Below are 23771 nucleotides of genomic sequence, written 5' to 3'. Positions count from 1 at the left end.
GCCTTTTCATCACAGGGAGAAAGCAACCCTCACCACTTCTAGAGATGTAAGACCCAGTCTATGGAGTTTCAAATGGGAAGGTAATGGTTTGCAACTGAATTAGAGAAGTGGAGACAGATTGCACTCTTAGAGGGAGCCACTGTATATCTTATTCCCCTCACCTACAGTGGGACTTCCCCTCTGAAACCTCCTTTCTCCCCTGGGTGACCGTCCTCTGTGACTCTGCCATAGCTTTGTTGCTTATGCAAATTCACACATGACCACCATTTTGGGCCTCACCCTGACAGCTCAGCAGCTATCGAAACAGTCCTCAAAAGGAGAGCCTGCTGATGCCAACTGCCACGGACAAGTCTTCTATACAATCGCTGACAATGTCAGCTCACATTTGTGGAGTGCTTTCCATAGAAGAGTCAGGGTACTAGCCAGCTTCCATGCATGGCCTCATTTAATCCTTACTACAACCCTATAAGGTAGGTATTATTATTATCCCTGATTTACAGATGGGCAAATTGAGACCTTCAGATGCCAACTCGTTGCTGGAGGCCTCACAGTCCCTGTGTGCTTGACCTGAGCTTTGACACCAGGTAGGTCACCTCAGATGTTCTGGTCTTCTTTGGTTGGAGAGCAACACTCAGTTTCATTACCTGAAACCTGTCTGTTGCCAGTGCAGTCACGAGGACAAATATTTAAAGAGAAAATGAGGAAGTGAAGGAAGAGGTGTTCCCATAGGTGGCCTGCCGTGAGCTTGTCACAGATTTTCAGACTGGACCGAATGGACTCTGGGTCTTGGGACCAACAGATGAATGCTGGTGATCCTCTACTGGGTGAAAAAGGAATCAATCAACAATACAGGTTCTGAGGAAGTCCCCTGAGTGTCATATCCCAAGGGAGATGCAAAGCACCTGACAAGGGTTTATGCTTGCTCTTCTGAGTTGCTCGAGAAAATACAGGCTGTCCAGTGAAATTTGAATTTTATTTATTTATTTATTTATTTATTAAAAAAATATTTTTTCTTAATGTTTATTTATTATTGAGAGACAGAGACAGAGCATGAGCATGGGAGGGGCAGAGAGAGGAGAAGACACAGAATCTGAAGCAGGCTCCAGGCTCTGAGCTGTCAGCACAGAGCCTGATGTGGGGCTTGAACTCACAAACCGTAAGATCATGACCTGAGTCGAAGTCGGACGCTTAACCGACTGAGACACCCAGGCTCCCTAAATTAGAATTTTAGATAAATTCAACAAATAAATTTTTAGTATATTTGTATTTTGTATATTTGCATTTAGTATATTTCCAAATATTACAGGGGATATACAGATATATTTATACTGATGAATTTTGTTGTTAATTTAAAATTCAAATAGCACTGGGAGTCTTGTATTTTTATTTGCTAAATCTGACATCCAAGTTTCTTTCGGGAGATAGCTCACAACCCAGGCAGTCTGTTAATAAAGACAGGCTAGGTAGTACAGATAGTGGGGCCTTTGAAGAAGGGAGAGTTCTGGATGTAAATCCAAGAAGGTAACACAATCTCCTGGGTAACAGACTCAGTGGAAGAGTCCTTTTTTTCTTTTTAATGTTTATTTATTATTTTTGAGAGAGAGAGATAGAGAACATGAGCGGGGAGGAGCAGAGAGAGGGGGACAGAGGATCCAAAGTGGACTCTGTGCTGACAGCAGTGAGCCCAATGCAGGGCTCGAACTCACGAACCGTGAGATCATGACCTGGGCCGAAGTCAGATGCTCAACCGACTCATCCCAGCGGGAGAGTCTTTGTGATGGGAAGGCTTCCTGGCACAGCTGGTTCTTAATGATAGGAGGGAAGGATCCAGAAGGGTAGAGAGAGGGGAAGGCTCAAGGCAATGTGGGGACAGCGAGCCAACAAGGAGATGTCTAGAGGACCTTCAGGTTGGGGAGGACCAGAGGTGAAAGATAGGTCTGTGGAGGGTCCTGAGTATCCTGCTGGGGATTTTGGACAATGTCTTTTGGACAAGGATGGGTGACCAGCTGAAGTAGTATTTTAGGAAGGTTAATCTGGTGATGGCACCTAAGATTGGTGGGAACGGTGAATGGGATGGTAGCTGAGCATGATGTGGTGAAGGTCTGTGGGAAACGGTGACCAGAAGGACATTCCAAAGCAATGGCCTCATCTTTCAGGTAAAATATCCAGGTGCCCATCATGAAGATAGGTGGCCTGATGTGGCTGTCTCCTATCAAGTGGGAGATCTGGGCCCTCCTGGGTACAGAAGAGGAGAAGACACCCATGGGTGCAGGATCTCAGAGGGAAGATTTTCATGTTGGAGGCACCCTCCAACAGAAATCTGTCACCACAGACTTGTTCTATTCTACCCTCATCTCTGCAACACGCACATGCACACACACACACATACACACACACACACCACTGTTGCATATTCAGCTTGTATAGGTTTCCACAGAGAGCAAACTCCTGTTTTAACCTCAGATAATATTTACTAGGGACACAATTTCAGCCTTGCAATCTATTGTTTTGCTTCCCTTGGAGCCAGTCTTTTAAAGATTCATTCCACTGCCAAAGCTGTCACCAGCTTGGCATATGACCCTTCTTCTGTGGGTCCTCCCACAGCTAATACAACTATTTCTTGTAAAAGGTTTTGAGATCCTCTAAAGAAAAGTACTGGGGCAGCACGTAAGATTACTGCTACATGGCCAGCTTATCCCTTGCTTTGGCCTTCGCACCAAGCCAATCCTGAAAAGCCCACTCAGCTGTTCTAGGTTTTCCCAGAAGAGCCACCTGGGCAAGAAAGGAGAGGCCCAGACTTGTTGGACATGGAAACTGTTCCAGCCCTTTCCTGGGACTGGGTGGGACAGGACAGACCCACAGGGGCAGGGCAGGAGGGAGGAGGCTCCTCCAGCAGGGGCCAGGCCCTGGGTACCCTGGCTCTATCTGATCTTCTCCCTACCCTGGGGCAATTGAGGGCTGGGCTTACAGCAAGGGTGACTTTCCAGAAAGGCCTGGAGGAAGGGTGTGGCCCCAGTGAAGAAGGAGGGAGAACATTACCCCCACCCCCCACCCCCGCCCCCCCAGCAGGTCTTCAGTTCTCGGTGAAAGTCAGGTGTTGAAACCCTAACTCAAACCCACCATTTCCTGCCTCCTGCCTACAGGTCTTAGGCCAGGTGATGGTCATCTCTTTCTCCCACTGGGCAGAATGGGTGTGCGTGTGTCTCAGTGTGTTCCCTGGACTGACCAAGGCCAAGGTGGTCTTGAGGGAACAACGGCTAGCTTGTTCACACCAGGACAGCTTGACCTTGGCATCAAGGCGACCTCAACTTCAGTGGTGAGAATGGGAGGGGGGAAAGCAGTGCGCAAACTGCCCATTTATCCTCACAGTGTCAGCCACTTTCCCACGGGAAACACTCACGGGCTCACCCTGCCCTCACACCCCAGTGCCCAAGAGCTAAACCGTGCTGCCCGTCAGGGGTCCTATCCCAGCCCCACAGCCCCGCAGCCTTTCCCTATTCTTTCGGCAGCCCTGGCCTAGGTACCCTTTCCCCGAATGCCCTTCCTCCATCGACTTCTCTGCCTGGAGAACTCCTTAGCGGACAACACCTGTCCCGAAGTCATCTCTTCCCTGAAGCCTGCCAATTTCCTCCTTTGACGCCTTCTTCTTAGGGCTCTCTTCTGTCCTCTGGGGAGAGAGCACGTGCAAAGCCGGTTGTCTGGGAAGCTCTGAGCCCCCAGCTTCCAGCCCCATGCAAGTCTCCACCATTGCTCCCTGCCACTTCCCTGATCCAGCCTGAGTGCCCTGAATGTGTGGGGCCTAGCCTGACTGGACTTTTAGGGTCTCCGGGAGACGATGTCTAGCAACTGGGGCTTTCGGGTCCCTCTCGAGTTCCAGTGGCCTCCCCAGAGGTGGGCTGCTGACCAAGCAGGACGTACCCAGGTCAGTGCCGGTGCACACCATCTGTGGCTTGTCTCAGCCTCACACCCGCCTTCTCTGGCTCATCTCTGAGGCACCGGCTTCCTCCTTTATCCCCCAGACTCCTCCACTGACCGCTCCCTGGCCTTTCTTGCTGAGTCAGCCCTCCGCTAATTGCCACCAGCTGGCCAGGCTGCCTTCCCGAGATGCAGCGGGCTGCCTGCACTTGGAAGCTGACTCTGGGTGGCCCAATGCTGGGGGAATTGGCATTGCTTCCCCCAGGGAAGGTTGGGGAGACATCCCAGGCAGGCCTGGGGGTAAGGTGAGGTGGGGAGAAAGGCCTAGGAGACTAGGGGAAGGGCCTGGGGGACACCAAGGGTTCCCCTTCTATTCTCATAGGCCTTTCTTTATAGTTGTGGTTCTCGATGAGGTGGGTGATTCCCTCTCCCCACCCTCACCTGCCCGGGGCATCTGGCAAGGTCTGGAGATATTTCTGGTTGTCACAGCCGGCAAGCGGAGGGGAGAGGCTACTGGCACTCAGAGCTTGGAGGCTGCAGATGCTGCTAAACATCCTGCAAGGCACAGGACAGCCTCCACGACAAAAGATTATTTGGTCCACAGTGTCAACAGCGCCGAGGTTGAAAGACCCCACTTTAGAGAAAAGAGGCTGAGGCTGGCTGGGACGGTGGGCTCGAGTGGGTTTTCGTTCGTTTGGGGGGTGACTTGTTCTGAGGGCACCCGGGTAGCCTTCTCTGCCCCTTTTGGGTCCTCACGGGGAGCTCCTGTCTCTCTCCACTGGCTCCCATCCCGACCTCCACAGTCCAGGCGGGGGACAATTTCTACAGCCAGCAGATATTATATGCTGAGAAACACTCTTACCTTCCTTCATTTTGCTCCATATCAGCCCATAGTCTCGGAAAGGAAGCAAGGACTTTCTTCCCATTCTTCCAAAAATGTTGGACATAAAGGAGCCATTTTTTCTTTTATCGCCTGTATGATAATTATACTCACCACCACACACCGATTGCTTATTTTGCACCTGCAACTTCCACACACATGATATGATATCATTGTCACAACAATGCTATGAAATGGTCACTATTACTCCTTGGAAAAAAAAACCTAGCTGAGGTCCAGACCGGTTATGTAACTTGCCCCAGTCATGTAGGTAGAAGGGGTGCTGCTGAGATTGGGACCAAGTCTCTGGCCCCCAAATCGGTAATGGGACACCCTCAAAGATTTCTCCTGCAGGAGTCAGCATCATAGAGGAACTTTCTGTGTGAAAAGGACCACAGGGCCTCTTGTATCTGCCAGAACTGTATGGGTATGGGTAGGGGCGACCAGGAGAGAGGCTTTGGGCCCCTAGGAAAGAGGAGGCTACCAGAGGACACGACCGATTCCCGGAAGGGGTGACTAATGCTGCCATGAGTCAGCCTGGGCCTGGAAAGGGTCCTCTTCCTTCTCGGGGGGCCTATGCTCTCTAGCCCTGGGGTGGATCAGGTGAAGGACCAGATGCCCCTCCCAGAGAGCAGTGGTCTGGCCCTCGTCTATCCAGGCATCATCCGGGGAGCTCTTGCTGGGCTGCTGACTGCTGCTGGAGCTTGGAGGCTGCAGGAGGCAGGCGGTAAACAGGAAATGGTTAAGTAAGAGCAGGTGGAACATGCCGGGTGCTGGAGCAGGGCAGGAAATAGCTAAGCGGCTGAATGGACTCAAAAGAATGCTCTGCCCTCCTCCCTGAGGCTTTGGCCAAGGGCTGTCCACCCACCCCTCCCTGCCCTGCACTGAGAGGCGCGTAGCCCAGCAGCCGCCTGACCCCCCACCGACCTCCTCCGTTCTGCTGGGGCTGGGAGGTGCTGGGAGGAGAGGGTCCAGGGTACCAGAAAGCCCAGCGGGGACTGATAGGGCGAGAAGGAGGGGGTTCCTTCCCTTCAGGGTTGTGAGCCGGTCCCATCTCCAGGGACCCGGGTGTGAGGGGTTGGGGGTGGGCAGGCTCTCCAGGCCCCAGAGGTTGTTTTCCTCCTCCTGGTTCTTTGTTCCCTAGGCGGCCCTTTGTATTGACTGGGGCTCCTACCCTGGGCTGCACCAGAACAGCAACAGTGGCCTGGGATCTGGACAGAAAAGGCTGGGCGCCCCAGGGTGCTCTCCTGCTCTCCCCTTTGCTCCTTATAGCGGTGGGTGCCCCGGAAGAGGGGTGACGCTCTCCTCCAAGGTGAGATGAGGAGCCTGGGGTCAAGAAGTTGAGTGGCTCACGCAGGGAAAGGGAGCTGGGGCCTGAACCCCCCTTTTGCCTCCATGCCCTTCCCCTGCCCCCCTCTGCACTTCGGTGCCTCTCCTGTCGAGAGAATTGTCTTCTCTCTGCCCTGGAGTAAAATCAGTGGTGCTCTGGGTATTCTCTTGACCCCTTTCTCGGGGGACCTACCCTCATGGGCAAACAGGGCTCTGCTTCCCAAGGGTCCTCTTGCAAGTGGGCTTCTCCACCCAGCAAATAGTCCCAATGCTCTGGTGTTGAAGTGTCACTGACACATCACTGAGGACTCCGGGGCATCCAGGTATGAATGCCAAGCCCAGGCCTCAGCAGGAAGGATTCCCTGGGTACCTGACGGGTACACAGGGACACTGAGGCAGGTGTAGCCTGTTCCCAGTGCTGGTTGTTCCTTTTCCCCACCACATGGCTCCTGGGTCCAGCAGTCTTGCAATGGGGAGTTGAAGGACTTAGCTCCTGCCTGAGGGTTGGGGGAGCTGTTTTTCAGACAGTGGTGGATGTCAAGGGTATCTCAATCCCCAAATAATGGTAATGACCCAAGGTTCTATTTATTTACAGCCAGTATATATTTAAGCATGTACATGTATTTATTGATACATGGATTGACTCATATAATGCCTACAGCAACCCAAAGAAGAGGCACTTTGTTATTCCCATTTTACAGATGAGGACACTGAGGCATAGAGAAGGGAAGTAGCCTGCCCTAGTGGTAGGGCAGCAGTGGGCTCAGGTACTTTGAATTCAGACCTGGGCAGCTGGGTCTGGCCCACACTCTGGCCGCTATGCTGTATTGCTTGTGTGGGAGCCTTTGGAGGAAGCCATGTCTGTTCTCCTCGATGTCCCTCGTAAGATCCCTATTCTTTTTTTTTTATTTAAAAAACATTTTTTTTAATGTTTTATTTATTTTTGAGACAGGGAGAGACAGAGCATGAACAGGGGAGGGTCAGAGAGAGGGAGACACAGAATCTGAAACAGGCTCCAGGCTCTGAGCTGTCAGCACAGAGCCCGACGCGGGGCTCGAACTCACGGACCGTGAGATCATGACCTGAGCCAAAGTCGGCCTCTTAACCGACTGAGCCACCCAGGCGCCCCAAGATCGCTATTCTTTAGGAAAAATTCCTTGTCTCTCAGGAGCCAGAATTTCCTGAACATCCTTCAATATATCTGAGGCTCTCTAGGTCTCTGATTAAGAACACAAGAAAAGAGAAGGAGAAAATAGCCGAAAAGCTCGTCACCTCTCCAGGCTGGGCCATGAGCATGGCATCTTCCACCCGCCACTGTTTTGGGGCACGGGGGAAATTCTGCCATCAATTCTGTTCATTCAGGAGCCGTGTGTTGGCACCAACTTTGTGCCAGGCCCTGGGCTGGGCACCGGGAGGAGCCAGTTAAGGTAGACACACTGTGTGCCCTGGGGTGTTGGCGGTAGCAGAAGACTCATTTCGTGTGTCTATTGATTGAATGTGGTAGATGCTCAGATAGAGGGAAGGGTGCGGGTGGGGAGCGTGGAAGCAGAGAATTGGCACTCGGCCAGCCTGGGAAGTCAGAGAAGTTGTCCTGCAGGTGAACAGGCTTAGCTGAACCTTGAAGGATGATCCAGGTTAACCTGGAGGAAGAAGAGGGGTGGGTGTGGGTGGCAGGGGTGAGGCCCTCCAGGCAGAGGTGACAGTGCAGGCAAAGGCGTGGAGGCCTGACATGCTGATGAAAGCAGAGCACAGAAGCACTTCAGCACTGCTAGAGGCAGAGCGACAGGAGAGGAGTCAGTGGCATTGGTATCACAGGGCCAGCGAGGCCACATCAGGGCCCTGGAACTTTGTCAGCCTCTGCCTCCTGGCCTGGAAGACCCCTGCAAAGAGAAGGGACTTGGGGGGGAAATAGTGGCAAGAAAAGGACTCACACTGTTTCAAGAGTTACTATGAAGCTACAGTAATCAAACAAAGAGAATTCAATGGGGGAAAGGATAGTCTTTTGAAAAAAAAACGGTGCTAGAAAACTTGGACATCCATAATGGGAAAAAAAAGGCCTTGGCTTATAACTCAAAAAATATGAAACACAAAAACATAGAAGGTATGAAAGAAACAGCCTAAAAGTACAAAAGAAGAAAACACAGGAGAAAAATCTCTGTGACTTGGGGTAGATAAAGATTCTTGGTTATGACACCAGAGGCACAATCTAGGAAGGAAAAAGTGGACCAATTAGACTTAACCCAAATTAAAAACTTTTGGTTTTCGAAAGACACTGTTAGGAAAATGAAAAGACAAACCACAGACTGGGAAAAAATGTTTGCAAAATCTGTATCTGACAGAAAGGACCTATATTTAGTATATACAAAAAAAATTCCCCAAACTCAGTAGTAAGAAAACAGTTCGATTTTTGAAATGGGCAGAATATTTGGACACAAATTTCACCACAGAAAAAATACGGATGGCAAATAAACACATGAAAAGATGTTTAACATCATTAATCGCTAAATTAAAATCATAATGAGAATCCACTATATACCTTTTAGAATGGCTAAGATTAGGGGTGCCTGGGTGGCTCATTTTGGTGTGTGGGACCCTTGGTTTGGGCTCAGGTCATGATCTCATGGTTCATGAGTTTGAGCCCCGCATCGGGCTCTGTGCTGACAGGGTGGAGCCTGCTTGGGTTTCTCTCTCTCTCTCTGCCCCCTCCTCTGCTTGTTCTCTTTCAAAATAAATAAATAAACTTAAAATAAAATAGATGGATTTTACCATATGTAAATTATATCTTAATAAACCTGACTTAAAAAAAACCACAGTGCATTAGGTTATAGAACTTCATCTGATAACTCAGTTCTAGGTCTGGGAGCTGGGGAGACTTACCTCAGGACCAGTTCCTGATGGCCATTCTGCCTCCTCAGACCCCACCCCGACCCTGAGAGCCTCAGCAAGCTCTGGCAGAAGCCTTGCTCTTTGTGATTTCAGAGGGCTGGTAGGGGAACCATTAATGAACCCCTCCTCTGGAGTGTTGTGGTCCTTGTTTTTACTAAATGCAAATGCCCCGGGGAGGGTGAATAGCTTAAGTTGAGGGAGGCTCTGGCAGAATGAGAGAGGGGGATGGCAGGATGGAAAGGGAGACAGTTTCCAAGAGGTTGGAGAAGGGTGGGGGTGAGGGTGGGGGTGGAGGTAGGGGTAGGAATTAAGTGTTCAGCTTGGTTGGTGGCACTGGGCTGTACCCATGCTTTGTGAGCATGGCGGGGGGGGAGGGACTAGAAGCTACATGGAGGGTAGACCCCCCCTCATTGTTTTGGCTTAGTATGCAAAATTCTCTTTCCCCACCTGGCAACCACAGCCCCTGCCTGGGGTTCCTTCCCCGGCACCTTCTTCCTCCACTTCCTAACCATCCAATCCCAAGTACTGGTTACCCAGGCAGGTTGGGGGGATGATTTCCTTATAGCATCCAAACACAAAAGACCTCAGCATCCTCTCACCCGCATATTTCCGCTCCTTTGGGTCCTTCAGGGTTCAGCTCACCTTAGGCATTTCTGTCTTGTTGGAAATTTCCTTGCTGAGAGGAACAGAAGGTCTGAGCAGGCATCGGGGCCCCAGGCCTCAGTGGTCTTGTGATGCAAAGTATGGGGTGGGAGGATTGGTTGGGGCATCTGCTTGGCTTGTATTTGTTTCTACAGCATTCTCTGCAAATGTGCCATTGACTTTCCCACCACAGGGCCTTTGCACACGCTGTTCTCTCTCTCTAGGGCTTCGCACTTTCTGAAGTTTAACTCCCCCTAACCACCATTTACTATGTCTTACTGTGTGCATGGTATGGAGAATGCAGAAAGAAATAAGACTAGTCTTTTTATGGTAAAAAAAAGACCACTTTATGGCCTCTGGAGGTGGTGGTAATAACAACGGCAGAGGCAACAAGAAAGGCAGGACCACTGAAGGAGGGGGTCACCCTGTGTCAGGCATTTATACATACAGTGTCATTCAAAACTTACAACAGTCCTGAACGCCTGTCATTACTGTTATTCCCATTTTCTGAGGACACTGAAGTTCACAGAGGTGAAGTCCTTTGTTGAGCTGGCACTTGGCAGGGTTGGGACTCGGGGCCAGGCCTCTGGCTCTTCAAAGCCATGTTTCTGACCATAGCAGCTTCTCACCCTCTGCGCCATGTGGTGAAAAGTCACCATTCAAGTCCAACTCCACCCTGGCAGGTCTTCAAGTTGATCTGCATTGGAAGGAGTGAAAAACGAAGAGAATGCTGGTCTATCCCATGGGGTGCAGGCCGTAGCTGGAGGTGCCAGCCCAAGACTGGGCAAAGGGGGGGCTGGGCACGGATGCTGCACACCCTGGCCAGCCGGCCCCCGCCAGCCCTGCAGAACCCTTCCCACTCAGCGTATTCACAGGGGACATTTTCCCAAGGTGTGAAATACAGGACTGCCTGTTCAGGGGGACCAGAGGCTTTGGGAAGGCATTCCGAGGATGAGCCTCCCTGACTCGGTGCTCTTGCATTGCATAGTTTGGACAGAGGGAAGGCTTATACTTGATGTTGAGCCCATAACAGACCGATAAGTCATGCTTGGGCTCCCAAAGTCCTGGTTGGGCTCTGCTGTCTAGGAAACCAAAGCTGATCATTCATGAATAATGTGGGCGTGACATTGTGTAACAGGGCTGGTTGATGGGCTGGGGGGGGTGACTCATTTCTGGAGGCCTTGAATCAGACCACTGTTATTTCCTTTGGCTTCCAGTGGACCTAACCCAGACTCCCCTAAACACCTACCTGCTTCAGTCACTGAATCAGAGATGTGGGCTCTGGGAGGCTGTGGAGAGCTGTGGCCTTAATGCGGGCCAAGGCCAGTTAGAGAAAGATGCTCTCTAGGAGGTGACGTTACAGGCTTCACAGAGGGGCTGGTGGGACAACCCAGGAAGAGGGGGCTTGATCCAGGTGAGGGTATAGATATTAAGACCCCACAGGGCAGAAGGGAGTGCAGGGTTTTGGTTGGAGCCAAGAGAGCTCAGAGGGAAAAGAGACAAAATGTGATCCTTGAGAAAGATTAGACTCTCTTTTCTCTCCTCCTCTACCCTCCTCTCATGAGCCGGAGGGAGGGGAAGCAGAACTAAGAAGAGTCTCCGGATAAAGGCAGCCTTTGGAGAGGACAGGGCTTCATGCCTGCATTGCAGCTGTCTTGAAAATGTCCCCGAGTGAGACCTGAGCAGGCGGAGCCCGGAGCTGGTGAACTGAATGCCTGTGTGGGGCCGTCAGGCCACCTGCAAGCAGGGGCTCCCACAGGAGCAAAGCAGGGTGACCCTCGTCCTGGGGTAGCTCCCTGAGGGCAGGGTGGAGTCTTGTCTTCTCAGTGCCTTCCTCCCTCCCTCCCTCTCTCCCTCCCTGCACACCATCAGTGCATCACGAGCTTTGGACCCAATAAGCAAAAGCTCATCAAGAAGAGGCCCAGAAGGGGGCAATGGAGGAAGATACTGGAAGGGTGACTCTGCAGCAGTCACCAGGCTGAAGATGCCCTTGGAGCCAAGTGCAGAGGCCAAGAGGGACAGTTGACAAACTGTGCAAGTCCAAGCGGAAGGTGCCAGGCCACACACAGTCAGTGTCCCGTTATGGTCAGGAATGGTGCCCGGCTTTCAGGTCAGGATCTCTCAGTTTGTTGGATCGAGGCCAGCGTTGGGCTCTGCGCTGACATCATGGAGCCTGCTTGCGATTCTCTCTCCCTCTCTCCCTCTGCCCCTCCGCTGCTTGAGTGCACTCTCTCTCTCTCAATAAACAAACAAGCAAACAAACTGAAAAAAAAAAAAAAAAAAAAAAAAGGAACGGTTCCCGGCTTTAAGCAAACTCGGGATGTGTGGTAATTATCCAAATTATCTAGATTGTATGAAAAACACTGTACAAAGATGGACCCCTCCTGAGACATCTAAAATTATTACTTGAATTGTGCCATTTTAGCACCCAGACAGCTTTGGGGGAACATATCTAATGCATGAAGCCTGTTGTGGTCACAGAAAATGGACGAATGACAGGTTATTTAACTCCTGGGTCTTTGTTTCGCTACCCATCTCATTCTGGGACCTCAGAAGCCTCACGCCCAGGACAGTTTGCTCCACAGAGAGCCTGGACCCCCTCTAGATGACACAGGCTGCAGAAATGGGGGTTGTGGGCATATGGTCCACAGGCTGGACCTGGGCTGGGAGGTCTATACGCGCTGCAGCAGGAAGCTGAAACGCTGACAGGGTAGGTAGGCTTCCTTGCTTTGGGGCACCAGCCCAGGCTGGAAGGGACTTAGGGAGCCTTGTGCCACCCCTTCTGGAGAGTTCCTCCTCCTGTAAGATTGTAAAGGCTGCTCTGTGGCTGTGTGGCCTCGGGCAGCATGGTCTGCTCCTGCTCCTTCCCACCCCCTGTCTATATACACTGCCAAGCCCTGTGTAGTTTACCTGTCTCCCTCACCTCTTTTCTGGGAGAGAGGCGGTTCCATTCATGGGTTGTACTGATGATCGAATCCAAGGGGTTGGAGAGAGAGAGGAGTACTTTCTGAGAGAGGCCTCTGGGAGAACAGCCCATCTGACTCAGTGTTTCCTGGTGGAGCGGGGTAAACAAAGAAGGGTCTGAGCACAGGTCGTCATACAAAGAAGCCAGAGGTGAGGGTCAACAGGACGGTGTGGGTTAGAACACAGCATTCTACTCTCTTTCCCTACATTGTTCCCTACCTTCCTTGGCCCCTCTTGGCTGTATCCTCTGAAGCTTGGCCACAACTCCCAGGTTCCTTGGTGTGGTATCCACAGCCTTGCCCCCTGCCCTCGCAGGCTGATCTCCCAACGCCTCCCTCCACACTCTCATGTGCTGGCCATCCCCATCCACCTCATCTGGGCGCCAGTGGTGGGCTTGGGCGCCTCCAGGCCTTTGCACCTGCTGTTCCCTCAGCCTGAAACACACTTGTTTCTCTGACAAGCCATTCGTCTTTCAAACCCAAATCAAATCTCCCTATCTGGAGTCTTCCCTGGATCCCCACAGACAGGGTTAGGCAGCCTCAGGGAGAGTTGCCAGCCTCACTGAGAGATGGTTGACCTTGCTGCACTGTAATTAATCGTTGGCCCTACAGTCTGATGCCCCCATCAGAGTCATTCTCCCCTCAGGAGCGCCTGCTGCATCTGGCAGTAGTAAGCCCTCAATAAACGGTCCTGTGAATGAATGAATAAATGAATGAACGAACTAGCGGCAGCTTGAGAAAAGGAAACAGAGATGTCGCCTTCATGGGGAAACCTGCTTCTGGGAACCTTATTTGGGGTGTCCTCTCTAGCGGTGGGCTGCTTCAGGCACCGCTTCTCCTCCTCCTGCCCTCAGGGCAGAGAAGTTTCTCAAGATGCTGTGCCACCTGCCCCACCTCCTCCAGGGACTTCTTCCTCGCTGCTTGCTGGTGGCTCTGCTGGTCAGTCCAAGGCAGCACTTGTACATTTGTTGGGGACTTACTGCCCAAGAAAGCCTGGGAATCTGGTGTGGGTTAGATCGGAGGAAGGACCTTACTCTCTGCAGTGAGACTGGAGAGGAATGCCCAGATGTTGCAGCAAGCAGACAGGAAGGGGAGGTTCGGCGGGGGGGGGGGGGGGGGGGGGAGGGTTGGTGGGGGGAAATTGGGAAATCTTAAGGACAATTGATTGAGCTGAGGTTGGGCAGGAGGGGACTTTGGGGGTGGTGGCAGGGCTGGGGAGGAAGGGAGTGAATGTGTGGGGCTGGAAGTGGGAAGGGAAGGTGTTGGTGAGGTTTCACTGGGAGGGAAGAAGGGAACCAGAATGCAGGTGGCTCAGAGGCCCAGCTCTGCAGCAGCTGAATATTCAATGCCCGCAAAGATTCGGAGGGAGAGCTGGAAAGAGGAAATGAATCAGGGAAGCACAGGGGCTGGGATCTTAGTGGAGGGCAGCATAGTTTGGAAGTGCTAACTGCCCGAGAGGTTGCAGGGCCCATTGGCAGAGGAGCCGGAAATAGACTTTAGGACACTGCCAGGCCAGTAATGGTTCTGGATATTCTCCCTTTTCCTCACAACAGGGCCTTCTGGGAACCTGAGGGATTTGGGTCTAGCCCCCTGAGGGATTGCCGCCCCACACTGCTGAGGAGTGCCAGCGGCCTGTTTCCTCACCTGCCCCCCTCCCCTCACCCCCCCCCCCCCCCCCCCCGCACTCCCCCTCCTCAGCAGTTTATATACTAATAGCCCACAGCACCCCAGGAGGGGGCGAACGGGGGTCCATTTGTTTTTCCAGAGTTTGACCTCTGGGTAAAACTCTTCCCCCAAAATGTGCCGGTTTAAGTGAAAGCGATAAATCAGCCCCTTTGAAATGCAGAAGCAGCTTGGGGAAGCCCCCTTTGATATGCAGCTTGGAAACGGGGCACTTAAAACCTGGGTTAATTCTCCAGCTTTATTGGAGGCCGAGAAAGGGAAGAGGAGGAAACCCAGGGCCAGTCATTAAGTCTGGGGCACTTGAAAGGCCCGGGGCAGGGGCCGAGCGGCCGCAAAGAGATCACGAAGGCGCAGCGGCCCTGGGAAAAGCATCTCTGTCCGCGACAAACTCTAATCCCGGTTCCCACCCAGACAGATGAGACGCGGGGGGCGGTGGGTGGGGGGAAGCGGTGGAGAGGAGGGGCAGGCAGGCCGAGAGAGGCTCCCGAGGATGGGGAGGCGGTTGCTATGGAAACCGAGCCGGGGCGCCACAGAGGAGAAAGCCAAGGGCCAACTTGGCAATTTCCTGAAAGAAGCTGAAAATTTGAGGGAGTCTGTGTCTCAGTCCCTGGGCTCTCAGAGGCCGGGGGGCTGCAGCCCCACCACAGGAGCCAGGCGGGTGGCTTCCCTGCTGCTGCCTCTGGGGGCCCTGGTCTGGGCCCTTCATTAGAAACATCTGCTCCTGGTGGCAATCCCAGGGCGGCCTGAGGGCTCCGTGAAGTTTTCAGGCAGGGCTGGGGCGGTGGGGACACACGACATCCACATGGCACTTCCAGAGTGGGGAGAGGCTGAGTGAGGAGACACGAGAGGCCCTGACACCACTCGGTGCCAATGAGGTGACCCTGCCTCCTGGCTTTCAGGATGGTTCCCACTGCTGTCCCCACCAGTGATGAGCCCATGTCTTGTTCGTGTCAGGCAGAACACTCCAATGTGAGGCTGGGGAAAGCAGTCTGGTGACTCCGTAGGGGCATTCCCTAGGGCTTCTGAAATGTAGTGCCCATGGCTGGTGGCCAGTCCTGCCTCCTCCAAATGGCCGCGGCCACTGCTGTGGCCTGTGGCCTGTGGGTGGGAAGAGTGGGAGACAATTTGGTTGTTGCCTTTTCACCCCTGCTCTGCTTGGTAATTTTTTGTTGTGTGTTGTTTTTGAAGGGGGAGGTAGGTGGGTGGTGCAGGATGAGAACCAAAAAAGTAAAATCCTGACCCTTCAGAGCTTGGTCCTCCCATTTCAGACAGGCCAGGGTGGACGTCGGCTGATAGGCTTTTGTTAACACGCTTTCGCCCTCTGACCTTGGGGTGCTGAGTTCTGAGGAATGAATGCACTCATCCAGCATTGCCCCACACAGGTCCTGGCTCAGTGGGCTCGGGGTGTGCATACAGAGATGCTCGGCCAGTGGCAGAGGTCTTTTCTGAGCCCCCAACACATCTCCCCCATTCCTCCCTCATTGCAGGAATCCAGAACCCATGTCTATTTGGAGGAGTTTCACCCGTAAGTGCGCCTCCCACTCAGATACCAGCCCACCTTGGGCCAAGCAGGGCCTGGTGGGGTGGAGGTGGGGTGTGTGTGTGTGCTAGGATCTCCCAAAGCCTTTTCCTGTGTTTGAACAACATGCTTACGATTGTAGGCCTATCGCAGGTCTCAGGCAAGGAGTCGACTAAATCCATCGCAGAAATGACTCACTTTAAACTCTTAACAGGGCAGGCTGAGAGCCCCTGGAAGGGAAGAGCAAAGCAGGGATTTTTCTGTCTGCCACTCCCCGCCGCTGAAGGACATGAGGGAGAAGGGGCAAAGGACCGGGCCCAGCTCTCATAGAGCTTCTGCCCACCTCCAAGTTCCTGTCCTGCCCTTGGCGTGGCCAAGAGGAGGGAGGCTTCCCGGTGCCATTTTATCGTGCCTCTCTCTGGACTAATCACCTTTAGTCTCCAGATTAAATAAAATTAAGCAACTCTGGAGCGTTTCACCAGGGTTACAGCAGCAGGAGCTGGAATACACAAGCCAGCTCCATGGCTTTCTAGAACTCCAGGGGAGAGGCACCATTTTGTTCTCTCTTCCTCCTCAACTGCAGGGAAGGAGGGGCTGGGGAAAGGGGGGTGGGGAGTCACGCTCACAGAATGCCTGCTTGGAAGCAGAGCCAAGGGGGGTTAAAAAATTCGGGGAGGACAACTGGAGATACAGTCCACTGAAGGCCCCACAGACAAAGGGAAAGACGATGGAAAAAGAGGAGGTACGTGGGTCCAGAAAAAAGGAAGGCAGGAGAGAAAAGGCAGACCACAGTGGCTGGGGGAATGTCAGAGCCAACCCCTGGTCAAAGGCCAAATTCATTTTGTCTGAGGTGTTGCTGGGAAAAAGGCCGGTGGTGGTGATGGTGGGGTGTGTGTGTGTGTGTGTGTGTGTGTGTGTGCCTGCCTTTGTGTGTGCATGAGACAGGAGCCTGTGTACCTACACATACACACACACACACACACACACACACACAGCTATTGGGTAGGTCTGTGCCAGAAGCTGCTGCATTCCTCTTAACCCCAAAGCCAGCCCTCTTTCCAAAACGCTTTCTCATTATTTGCAGGCACATTTCCCCCCACCACACTCGGCTCTTGTTTCTATATTTCTATGTGCTTGCTGCACTCGAGACTCTTCCCTGCTCTGTAATGCAACTGTAGAAACACCTGCATTTTATTAATGCTGCCTGGAGCCGGGTAGGGCTGGGCCCCTCTGCTCTCACCCCCTGCTCTCCTTCTCCACCACGCTCAGTGAAGCAAAGCACCAGCGTTAACCCTGTGTGGCTGGGTCTCTGTCCCGGAGCCCTGGGTACCCTGAGGGGTGCAGACTGTGCGAAGAGGGGGTGACCTGCAACGTCCCTGAGCTGACTTAGCATGCGTTCAGGAACCGCCCCGACTCCCTGCTTTCCTTGTCCTAAACTTCTGATCTATTTCTCTTATCACTGCTCCTCAGTTTCTCTCTCCAGAATGTGAGGACACCATTTTGTCTTGGAAGGAATCCTGGCAAACTTCTAAGAGAAACTCCTTAAGAAGCCTGGCCCTTTAAGTATCTACTCCATCCTCTTGAGGAGCCATTGAGACTAAACCATTCCAGAAAAATAGCTGCTTTCCTCTTTAAAATATTTTAAATAAGGAAAGCATAAAGAATAAAAATGGCCCATAATCCTATCACCCCGAGAGTCCTGTTAACATTTTTTTTTAATGCAATGCACACACGTGGCTAAAACAGAAAAGCTACGAGGTATAACATGAAACTTAAGTTTTTCTTCCCTCAGACCACAGTTGTTCCTCCCAAAGGTAATAATCATTAACAGTTTCTTGTGGATCCTTCCAGGGAAAGAATTTGGGTATATATTGACATCTTGGTTTTTTTTTTTTTAATTAAAAAAAAAGTCTGGAATTCTTGCCATATCAGCACATGGAGAACCCCTTTGTTCTTTTTAATGGTTACATGTTAATTTGTAGTATGGCTGCACCATAACTTATTAACCAGTCTCCTAGTAATGGGCTCGGAGGCTGCTTCCAGTTTATAAACTTAAAAACATTGCTGTAGTGAGGATCTTTGGACACATGCCTTGGGTATACGTGAATGAGTATATAAGCAGGGAGATTCCTACCAGGGCAGTTGCTGAATCAAAGGATGTGTTTATTTAGCATTTGTCTACTCTTTTTTAAAAAGAGGTGTTTTTTTTTTTTCCCTGCCCTTCTCCATTTTTTTTTTCTTTCTGTCAGGCAAACTCCTGGTCCTCAGAATCTGGCCCAAATTTCATCTCCCATGTGAGGCCCTCCCTGATTGATCTGGGAGCCCGCTGGCATCCTCTTCCACGCTTCCTTAACTCCCTTACCTAAGCCTTATTGTAATTCAATTTTTTAAAGTGTTTGCTCTCCACACAGGATTGCAATATGAGCGCATTGACATCTTTTCTCTTGGAGCACAATGCTTTTGTCTCTTGAAAATTTTTCTTGGGGGGGCACCTGGGTGGCTCATTTGGTTAAGTGTATGACTTTTGATTTTGGTTCAGGTCATGATCTCATAGTTTGTGAGTTTGAGCCCCGCATTGGGCTCTGCCCTGACAGTGCAGAGCCTGCTTAGGATTCTCTCTCTCTCTCTGTGTCTCTCTCTCTCTGCACCTCCCCTGATCATGCTCTGAATCTCTCTCTCTCTCTCTCTCTCAAAATAAATAAATACACATTAAAAAAAATTGGAGGCACTTGGGTGGCACAGTTGATTGGGCATCTGACTCTTGATTTTGGCTCAGGTCATGATCTAACAGTTCGAGCCCCTGTCGGGCTCTGTGCTCACAGCACAGAGCCTACTTAGGATTCTGTCTCCCTCTCTCTCTGCCCCTCCCCTGCTCACAAGCTCACTCTCTCTCTCGAAAAATAAGTAAATGAACATTTAAAACATTTTTTTCTTTGTGCGATTGCATTCTTGGGTATATACCCAAAAGACCTGAAAGCAGGGACTTGAACAGATGTTTGTACGCCCATGTCCATAGTAGCACTATTCACAATAGCCAAAAAGTAGAAACAACCCAAGTGCCCATTGACAGGTGAAGGGATGAAATGTACAGTAGTCTCCCTTAGCTGCTGTTTTGTTTTCCATGGTTTCAGTTGTCTGTGGCCAGTTGTCTAGAAACAGATGATACTCCTGATGTATCTTCAGGGGGTCGGTAGTAGCCTAACACTGCGTCACAAGGCCTAGGTCATTCTCCTCACTTCATCTCATTACAGGGGCATTTTTATCATCTCACATTATCACAAGAGAAGGGTGAGTCCTGGGCAGTAAGAGATTTTTGAGGGTCACTGTAGCCACATAAATTTTATTGCGGTCTATTGTTGCAATTGTTCTATTTTAATTTTAGCTGTTACTAATCTTTTACGATCTCTGATTTACAAATTAAACCTCATCGTAGGTATGTATGTGTCAGAAAAACCTTATCTATCTATTCTTGAGGGAGAGGGGGAGAAGGGCAGAAGGAGAGGGAGAGGGAGAATCTTAAGCAGGCTCCACACCCATTGGGAGATCATGACCTGAGCCAAAATCAAGAGTTGGACGCTTAACCGACTGAGCCACCCAGGCACCCCTAGGGAAAAATGTAATACATACATATACATATATATATACATATACATATACATATACATATATTATCCATGGTTTCAGGCATTCACTGGGGGCCTTGGAATGTATCTCTGTGGATAAGGCGGGGGGACTCGTGTGTGTGTGTATATATGTGTGTGTGTGTGTGTGTGTGTGTGTGCAGATATATACATGTATGTGTGCATATATATATACATATATGGTTCAACCTTAAAAAGGAATTGTGACACATGCTACCACATGGATGAACCTTGAAGATATTGTGCTAAGTGAAATAAGCCAGTCACACAAAAAAGGGAAATTTTGTGTGATTCCGCTGGTAGGAGGTACATAGCATAGTCAAATTCATAGAGACACAAAGTAGGATGTGGCTGCCAGAGGCCGGGGAGAGGGAATGGGGACTTAGTGTTTAATGAGCACAGAGCTTCAGTTTGAGAAGATGAAAAGTTCTGCAGATGGACAGCGGTGATGGCTGCACGACACCGTAAATGTGCCCGATGCCACTGAATTGCACACTCAAAAGTGGCTAAAATGAGTAAACTTAATGTTATGCATATTTTACCACAATAAACAATTTTTTTCTTCATGTGGAAATGTACCGTCTCATAGACTCAGTTCCCTGCAAGCTCTCTCCGTGGGTCGGTGTAACCATCCCCTTACTTCAGGGCAATGCTGACCTACCCAGGACTGGAGAGTACTTATCCTATTTGCAGATATTTCCAGGGAAGGGAGCCCATTACATTATTAGGCAATCTTTTCCAGTGTCTCAAAACCCCAGACATTCTTGGTACCAGACCTTTCCTGCTGCACCTGAAGTTAATTTTTTCTTGGTCAGTAAGTGCTTTGTCAGCCCACTGACTCTTCACACACTCAGAGGCTCTTGTTACATCACCCCCCTGCGTCCGAGCTGAGGGCACCAAGAACGGGCTCGTGGGTGGACTTCGAGGGCCTCGTGAGACTTCCTCTCATGCTTGCGTCTCCCTGGCCTGATGGAAGGAGCCCAGCCACCTCTCACCTCATTTGAGATGCAGTTGGTTGGGTACTAGAGTTTTCTCTTGCTTCTCCCCTCTGTACCCTTGTGTCGAAGGCCTTTTGCTGCCAGAGGGTGGAGGTCCCCAAAGGACAGGGGCAGACCCGATGGCTCATTTCAGCAAGCCCCTTGGCCTCCCCTTTGACCACAGACTGCATGGCACCTTAATCAGCTGCTTGGAAGGTATACTTGGCAGGTATGTTCTCCACGGCCTGGAAGATGCTGACCTTGTCAGCTTAGAAACATCAAAGGGCTAATGAGGGAAAACAGGGGTTGAGAAAGACACCATCACCTGGGCGCCTGTTGACCGCAGGCTTGCAAGACTGACACAGCTGAGAAATGTTGTCAGGAACTCGGAGGAAGTGGAGCCTTCTCTGTTGTGAGGACCTGCTCCCAACCCCCCTCTGGGGCACAGGAAGGGGAGGGGGCGAAGCTAAATGGTGGCCCATGCTCAGTGACTCAGATGTCACTGCCACCGCAAAGGGAAATCCGTGTGGGGGTGGGCATCTCCAGAGACCTCCCTCACCTGTGATTCAGGGGATAATAACATCACTCCTGTCAGCCTCGGGACATTTGTCAATGGGCTTGTGTTGATGTTGACATTTTTCATTTCAACTCATGGCTTATATGAAGGACTTGGCCTTGAGTAAAGGCTGAGCCCTGAGGAAGAAACAGCCCTCATATGTCCTGCAACTAGAGTGGAAATGAGGAAGGAGAGTCCCTGCGGGTCAATCCAGTAACTGGGGGTTCCTACGAGCTGGGTGATGGACACTGACATTAATGCAGTTTGTGCATCATAAGGTGATCTTGGTCCTTTGTGTTTCCCAGAGAACTGGGAACAGAGTGAATCCCAGATGCCCTGGGAGAATTTTCATTATGTTCAGGGGGCTGAGGGGCTGTTCTCCATCATTTTGGGAATGCTAGTATTAGTATTTGGTTGTTTTTGTTTCTTTTAAAAAATCACCATGTGTGGGTTTTCTTGTCGTATTTGCTCCTATCACATCCTCCAACCCCCAGACTCACCCGCCTGAGGAGCTGGCTTCAGGAAACACAAATCATGTGCCGCAGAAGGTATGGGAGCGGTTGCCCAGGTTTCGTGTGAAGAAAGGGACAGTATCTGTGTTATTCACCTGTGAAGTCCCAGGACCTTGCACGTTGCAGGCATACAGAGGCTCCGATTCATAGTTGATACATCTTACAGAGAGGGGACAATAGTCACAGAGAGTTCCTTCCAGTTGCCTGATATTCCGCAGCAAATCGGCAACGAGGCGGGGAGGTGAACTTCCCCTTCCAACTCACAGGCCAGTTCTCTGCAGGAAGTCATGCCTGTTTCTTTTTAAGCATCCTGTGGATGGCTTTGGGTGTCAAGTAGCTCTCCCGGAGGGGAAGCAGTGGACAGGCTTGAAGCTCAGGACTGGCTTTGAGACTGTGCCTCTGACAGAATGGGCAGGGCTCAAAGGCCTTGAAGAGCCGGGAAGGCCCTTCCTGAAGCAATCGGCAGGGGGATCGACTTGGTCCTTGGGGCTGGGGTTCCCTTGGTCTAGAACCGCCAAACGGCCAAATATTGGGACTCCGGTTACTAGAGGTGCTCCTGGAAAGGGTCTTCTTGCAGCCTGGTCCTTGGAGCTGAGGCAGGGCTGGGCCCTCTCCTCTAGGACAGGCTCCAGAGAGCCCAGAGCAAAAGGGACAGTGCATCTGCCTTGTTCCTTGGGGCTCTGTTCTCTTTCTCAAGGAGAAGGCTTCTTGCTTATGCGTTTGTCAACTGGGTCGGGAAAGTCTCCTTCCCCATGGACTGGATCAGAACTTGAATAGGAGGGATATCGTCTTTCCAAGAGTGCTCTGTACCTTGGATTGACCATCCTTTGTGTCCTGGTCCTGAGATCATGGGACTGAAGCGGGAACCGAACCGGGCTTTAGGACACCTTTGTTTGCCGGGCCTTGCTTCTAGAAAGCTAATCTAGGACAACACCGGAGACTGTAGGCAGCTCCGGTCCTGCCCCAGCCCCGGTTCTTCAGACCTCCCCAGACTCAGACATCCTTCCACACAAACTCTTGTTGTTCCATCTGTGGCCCAAACAGCCCGAGGCCTGGGACAAGGGTGGTTTCGCTGAGGCCATCAGAAAAGCTTACGAAGCGTGATCGGCCGCTGGCTGGGCTCATGCCGCCTCACTGCACTGGTGTGGCTGCCCCAGGTTCCCTATGGGACAATTAGCTCACCCACTTAAAGTCCATCAAAGGACTTGTTCAATATTCCGGTCCCCTTTCTGTTCATTTGCCCTGTCCTCCTGCCACCCTCTCCCACTGCCCCTCCTCTTTTCCAGCTCTCCGCTCCATGTACGACAAGGACCCTGAGGCCTGGAACAGCTCACAGAGCTCGCTTTTCTCCAGCCAGGCTCCATGGCTGCGAGGAGTGTGAAGGCGTTTTAGGGATAAGTTGAGAGACGGTCAGAGAGTGCTGAGAAGTTACGCCTGTTTCTTCTTTCTTGTCCTTTCCCCCTCTGGGGCTGACAGACCAGATTTTTTTTTTCTTTTTTTACAGTACATTTTGGCAAGCCCCATTTTTTTCTGACAGAAAAAAATAACAGGCATATTTTGGGCGATTACTCAACTGGGGTCCTTTGTGACAGGATATGCAGCTGCGTGACTAATGGAGCTGGCTTTCTCCTGGCTTCCTTCCCCTTTCAGAGCTCTTGTTTACTGCCCTATACCAAAAAAAAAAAAAAAAAAAAAAAAAGCCATAAGCTACAGATTTTTATATAAAAAAATGCCTTGTGAGATACTCAAAGGCAATAAATCCTTTGGATATTCCATTTCTAGGGCTGCAAACTCCCCGCCCTCTCCCACTTTTTCTTTTCAAATGCTTAAGCTCTTGACTCACAACATGTGAATCTTCTTCTCCCACCCCCACGTCCCTGCTTTCTTCTGAACATATGTCCAGCAGATCGTGTGTGTGTGTGTGTGTGTGTGTGTTTGGAGAGGAGAGCAAGATGGGAACCATATTTTTGGTGCTTAACTCAGCAATTGCTAAAGGAAGGAATAATGACTTCCAGGGGCCTCGGGATCTTTTTTTCCAAGGCCTGTGTGTTTCCATAATCTATGACAATTTTGTGGTGTAAGCAAAAGTTATTACAAAACATAGAACTAGCCTAATGAGGAAGGGTATGTTCTACACAGGGAAGGACTGTCTCTTTATAGAGGAAATCCAAATTTTGGCTGGCTTTGGAATTGAGAATCCTTGGGCTTCCCATAGAACTTTTGGAAGAGACTCTCTTCAGCCTCTAGTGTTCGGCAACTGGGACTGAC

At 51.0% G+C, this 23771-nt stretch overlaps 1 long non-coding RNA gene across 3 annotated transcripts in view; it reads left to right on the top strand.

The window, feature by feature from the left end:
* Positions 1 to 299: 299 nt before the first annotated feature.
* LOC115516600 overlaps positions 300 to 23771 on the top strand; it is a 34939-nt gene continuing 11467 nt past the window's right edge. Inside the window, exons 1-2 of one of the 3 annotated variants that reach the window (XR_003969600.1) lie at positions 300 to 470; positions 11218 to 11762. This is a non-coding gene — a long non-coding RNA (uncharacterized LOC115516600). Of the gene's footprint in view, positions 471 to 9315; positions 11763 to 20110; positions 20665 to 23771 lie in introns of those variants that run through there. The other 2 variants (XR_003969599.1, XR_003969601.1) reach the window with 2 other exon arrangements.

Source organism: Lynx canadensis, chromosome B3 (assembly GCF_007474595.2).
Source record: "Lynx canadensis isolate LIC74 chromosome B3, mLynCan4.pri.v2, whole genome shotgun sequence".
NCBI classification, from domain to species: Eukaryota; Metazoa; Chordata; class Mammalia; order Carnivora; family Felidae; genus Lynx; species Lynx canadensis.
Note: the sequence above shows the minus strand (reverse complement) of the source record. Positions and strands in the feature narration are given on the sequence as shown.